We start from the raw sequence: 6,122 nt of genomic DNA, 5'->3' as shown, positions 1-6,122 counted from the left end.
AATGGATTCTACTGTCACATATAACTAAAATGAATGAAAAATAAAAATTAAAAATAAATAACAAAAAAATATTATCACTGGTGTTTGAACTGATTAAAATTTATAACATTAACTCATTTTAAAATAATATTTAAGATAAAGACAGATATAATGTGATGCTAGCTCATTAGACATTTAACGATTTTTATCAGTAACTGCCTACAATTCCTTGAAGGCTCAGCTAAATCGTCACCTCCTCTCAGAAGCCTTCTTTCACTCCTCAAAGCAGAATTAAAATCTTTTCCTGTGGTCTCCTACAGCACTCTGTCATGCCCCCTAGTATTGCACTTAATATATGACTGCTTGAGTCACCACTCTTAGTTGGATACTGAAAGGTTTTTCATTTCCATCTAGCAGTTTATATCATGTGGACAGCCTAAAAGCAGTCCTACATTTGAATTTACTTCTGCTTCTATTTATCGTTCACTTAATTCAGGAAAACAACAAAGACTAGGCCAATGGTTTAAATTAAATGTATCATCAGAAAATTGATAAAAATTCTAGTCCAGGCCCAGAGAATGGTTTGAGATACAATCAAAACATTGCCTGCAAAGTCAAGATATCTTAAAAATATTCTTGGGAGAAAATAAGTCTTCATTTCACAGATATATGAGGCACTCCATTCCAAGAAAATTGATGTGTGCTAGGAAGTCTCCTATTTAAAATCTCTACAGGATTTAAGAGATAAAAGGGGAGATGGAAAAAGATAAAATAAGTGATTAGTCAATGGGGAAAATGAAAAAAAAAAATCCAGGTGAATATCTACAGTGTTCTAAATTCAACTATAAAGTTCAATTAAATAAATTAGTTACAGTACATGCTTGCTATTGAATTATGAATATGTTCAAGAAGATGAGCTATTAGTATGGGAAAAATGTTTCATGGGGAAAAAGTTGAAATTTGATATAAACTATGATGACATTTTACCCCCATTTACTCAAAAGACGAAGTGCCATTTGTGTGTATGTGTGTGTAAATGCATACAAAAACAAATGCAAGGTATGCCTGTTTAGCAAAAACATATGTTTTTTGAGTAAGAGAAGTAAGGGGGATGGGAGAGTAGAGCTAGGGGGACTGGCAATCCAGGGCAGCTAAAACAAACCTTACCTGTTGCCTTTGCTTGTGACTTGTTTGGCTTTTCAAGAGTAATGAGCATATTTTCATTTTGTTCATTTAAATTAAAACCAGTAACCATACCCAGATCCTACAATTCATAACATCTCAATGGGACCTAAAACCATACATGATATATTCTAATTAATCCAAGTTTAAAATTATCTTTATTTGATGCTGAGATAGTTGTTCCAAGTCTCAAAGAGAAACTGAGGAAATCCGAATTAAAACCAGAGAGAGGAAAGCAGTTTCTATTAAAGGCACATGAGACAAATAGGAGATAAATTTGGGTAATCACAAAAAAAAAGAGACATGAACATGTAGTTTAAAGAGGGGAGGGATATGATTTGTTACGACTAAGGATGCCAGGTTAGAAGGAATCTGCACAACTAAAATATTCATCTCCAATAATTAATGAACCTGAATGGTTAAAACTTCAGTGCAGACAAAATTAAAATAAAAAGTCATTTCCTCCTCTTCAGTTCATTAATTCGTCTGTTCATTCATCCATCAAAAACTTAGTGCCTACAAAGGACCAGACCCTATGCTGGGTGTGGAAGATACAGAGAAGTAATAACGTCTGCAATGTCTTATACTTAAAAAGCTCAGAGCCTAATCTAGTCACAGTCTTTGTTTTTGAGCTAGTGACTTCTAAGAGACTCACTGTCAGCAACGATGTTGGTCTTTTTCATTCTTTTTATGGTTACTGGAGACATCCTTAAATAAACCACAAATTCAACTCGTTTCCTATAGTAAGAATGGCAATGTGAAAGAGGGACTATCTACAACCGGTTCACCTTCTCTGCTTTCTAGGTTCCAGAACTGGGGGTGGGAAACTTTTTCTTTAAAGGGACAGATAGTAAACCATCTAGTCTTTGTGAGCTTAGAGTCTAGGAAATGATATAAACATCTCAATAACAATTTAAAATGTAAACCTCAGCTTGGCCAGGCACGGTGGCACATCCTGTAATCACAGTGGCTTAGGAAGCCGAAGCAGGAGGATCATAAGTTCAAAGCCAGCCTCAGCAACCTAGGGAGGCCCCAAGCAACTCAGTGAAACCTACTGTCTCTATATAAAATATAATAAAGGGCTAGGAATGTGGCTCAGTGGTTAAGTGCCTCCAGGTTCAATTCCTGGTACCAAAAAAAAAAAAGTTTCACAGCTTGTGAGTCATGAGTTTCTATTAGAATAGGGGTTGGCAAATTGCATGTGTACCCCTGTTCTCATAGAAATATCTGGGACTGGAGCTGGGATACAGCAAACTTGTTCCTTCCATCCTTTGAGGTCAGGTAATTGACTAAGTTCTGGTTATATAATGGAGAACAAAATAGACATTGTCCTTGTCTTCACAGTTTACAGACTATGCACCCTAGGCCCTTCTACCTAGTAACAATTCCAGTCCCTTGAATGTACATGTTTATCCCATTTCTCCCGAACATCAGTAGTTCTTTGAAAGCATCTCTTACATGTAGTCCCATTATTATAAATTAAATTGTCTTTATGCTTATATCCCAAGTAGGTGAAAACCTCTGATGAGCCAAGGAGCATGTTTTAGTTATTGTTATATTTTTAGGGCCTAGCCCTCTCTGCCCCTTGTACATGTTATGCACCCAATAATTGCTTGTCAAGCAGAAAGGAACTGAACTGCTTTTTATTCCATTATTTGGGTGCCTTTTTAGGTAGCCACTTTTCCTTTTGCTAGATTTAACTGTGTTATAAAAAAAGACTCTGAATTCAAAGACTTCACTTTTGAGAATGAAAGGGGGCATATTTTTACTGCAGTTGACATCATTATAAGGTCTAAAAAAGTCTTTGTGACATCCTCTATTTTCAGCTAGGATTGGTAGCAAACTATTGTTTTCCTTTTCTCTAAGAAAAATTCTACCTAACCACAATTTTCTTGTTGGTTTCACCAGGAGGCTGTTTCTTTGCACACCCCTCTTGTGAGATCGATCGTGTCTTACATCTTTTTTTCTTTATTATTTCATAAAGGAAGGGACAGCTTTTTCTCATGTTCATGGTTCTGTTTTTGTGTCCTGTGGGTAAAACTGAATAAACAAATAGTAACTTCTCATATGCCCATGTGGATAACTGTGACACTTGCCCATGTGACACTTGTCTTCTATTTGAACAGGTATGAAGCTAATGTGAACCCCTCTTAGCAAGAAAAACATATTCTATTTTCACCAGTATAAAAGGAAAGCATGAGCATTACAGAAAATTTGAAAATAATGGAAAAATGAAAAGGAGATACATACTCTTACCATCTAAGTTTTATATATTGTAACCAGTTCAAGCTTCTGGGACCTTAGTTTCTTCATCTATAAAATGGAGTTAATAACAGTACCTGCCATGCAGTGTTATGATGAGTCTTAAAAGCATTAATATAATGTCTAAAGAAGATTCTCACATAGAGGACATGGTCAACAAATGTTGGATATATCCTGCTCATCACACTAAATATTACCTTTAAATACCTTAACTTTTTTCTTATTGTATCCTTCTAATACATGGTTTCTACGTAGTTAAAATATTTTAAAATGATCATGACCTAATGTCTCTGAGATATTAGTTACTAATAGTACAATATATTCTATGTCCAAATTTTGCACATTGTATAAACTGAAATCATTCTACATATTCCATGAGTATCAACATTATTTGCAATTTTAATGAATTTCATTGTACAATTGCAAGAATAGCTTAGAAAAGAGTGTTCGTGAAATATTTATCACCAACATCCATGTTTTCAATTTTAACCAAATAACTCTAAGATCTCTTATAAAGAGATTGTGCTTTGAAATTGTCCAAGGAAATCTTCATTATAACTAAGCTTCAAATAGTTAATTGAATATTTGCATATTTATGGAGACTGAACTTGAATATTCAACTCTAAAGCAATCCATCACAGTTGCCATAACATTCTTATATTTTAGTGAATTAGTCAAGGCTGGAGATTATTTCATCACTTATTAACTTCCTTAATGGGGTTTTTTTTTTTTAAAGCCTATGTACTGCTTGTTCTCATCCTTCTAGTTATTTTACCATTTCAGGGATGACTCATTTAATGAGTAAAATAGCCAGTGGAGAAGAGTTACCCATTAGAACTGTGTCTATGAATGTGAAAAATTATGGTAACTGCCTAGATGAGAACTACATGAATGAAGAAATGTAGGCAATGATGCCAAAATTGTAGGCAATAAATTATCTATTACTTTAAGTGTCAGTTCTCAAAGCAAATACAAATAATAAATATGCATGAAAAGTAAGTTCAAATTGGTCAGGGAGTTAAAGAAATGCAAACTTTAACAAGATAAGATGCATATTTTTTATATTAAGGAAATAAAAATAAATAACAAATCTTAGTGCAGGAGAGACTGTGAAAAGAGCTACTTATTTATGACTAGCACCACTCTTACATGGATAATTTGGTTGCACATATCAAGATAAATATAACATTCATACCCTTTGACCCAAAAATTCCACAGGTGGAGCTTTACCCTAATTGATTAATAAAACCAACAAAGTATAAGTTTACTTTACTAAAATATCTATGGTGACCTTATATATTATAACCAAAAGCCTTGATAAAAATATAAGTGTTTAGCCAAAGAATTGTTTGGTACACTGAAAGAATTACATTGGTACAACACAATATTAATAATAATGTAACACATATAAGGATGATGTAAAGGCTTGGAAAATAGCTTCAAATTATATTTTTGAGACAATATAGGATACAAAATTGAATTAAAGTAAACCTTTATGTTTTTGAGGAATAAGGTCTAAGGCTTAAAATACTGCAAGTCATGACAGAAAATAATTACCCTTGTAAAATGTGATACAGAATAGTTAAAATATCTAAGTAGAAATTAAACATTTTTGTTTCCAAATTTCTCTGAATTTTTACTTGAGGTGCTTGATGAATAGATTCGTAAAGTTCTTTTTCTTGTTCTTATAGTGAGCATTTAGTGGAACTGTCTATGTCATAAGTTCAAATTTCCACTGAATTCCATGTCATCACTTATTTTTCTCGAAATTAAATTGATTTTTATCACCAGTTCTAGCATTGTGCTTTATTTGAGAGTCTTTCTTTTCACGCAGAAACTTCATTTTCAATACTTTTTGAGAATTATTGTACAAGTTACAAAGAAATCACCAGGTTGAATGGTGAGGTTGGGCAGCCACCTAGGTTCACTCACTGGCTAAATGGCTTGCATTGGTTTGTCTATCTCGGAGAGTGCATGCTTCAAACATATACCTCTGAAATGATCTCCCCTTTACTACATGTGATGGATCAAACTTTAATCATTCCTAAAATATGCCAAGTACTCTTGTCCAAGAGCCTTTCTTTAAAGGGAAAAGTGGAGATGGATTTAATCAAAATGGAAGAAAAATCAGTGGGTTAGAAGAACGAAATTGAGGGGGAGGGAGGAAAGATGGGATAAGGGAAGAACAGTGAAATGAATCTGACCTAATTTTCCGATGGACATTTGTGAATATACCACAGTGAGTATCACCATCATGTATACCCACAAGGCATCAACTAGAAAAAAACCAGCAAACTAAAAGTCAATAGCAGAAATATCAGTAGAAAGAGGAGAACAGGGAAAGGGAGGAGGAGAGAAAAGGAGGAAAACTGGGGAATGAATTAGAGCAAATTACATCCTATGTCTTTATAATTATGTCATAATTAATCCAAATGTTATGTATAACTAAAAACAACCAATGAAAAGGAAAAAATGACCTTTCTATATACGTAGTACTCCCTCTGATGATCTATTCTCATCCCTACAACTCACATCAAGTTGTCATTCACCTTTTAAGTCCAAGTTATATCATGATTTTCTTTATGAAATATTTTTTGGCATATTCAGAAATGACTAATCCTAGTATCAACCTCATGATATTTGGTGTAAAATGAATAGTGAGTCAAATTCTGAACTCTACTTGTTGTAGGAATGTATGA

Source organism: Sciurus carolinensis, chromosome X (assembly GCF_902686445.1).
Source record: "Sciurus carolinensis chromosome X, mSciCar1.2, whole genome shotgun sequence".
Classification (NCBI taxonomy): domain Eukaryota; kingdom Metazoa; phylum Chordata; class Mammalia; order Rodentia; family Sciuridae; genus Sciurus; species Sciurus carolinensis.
Note: the sequence above shows the minus strand (reverse complement) of the source record.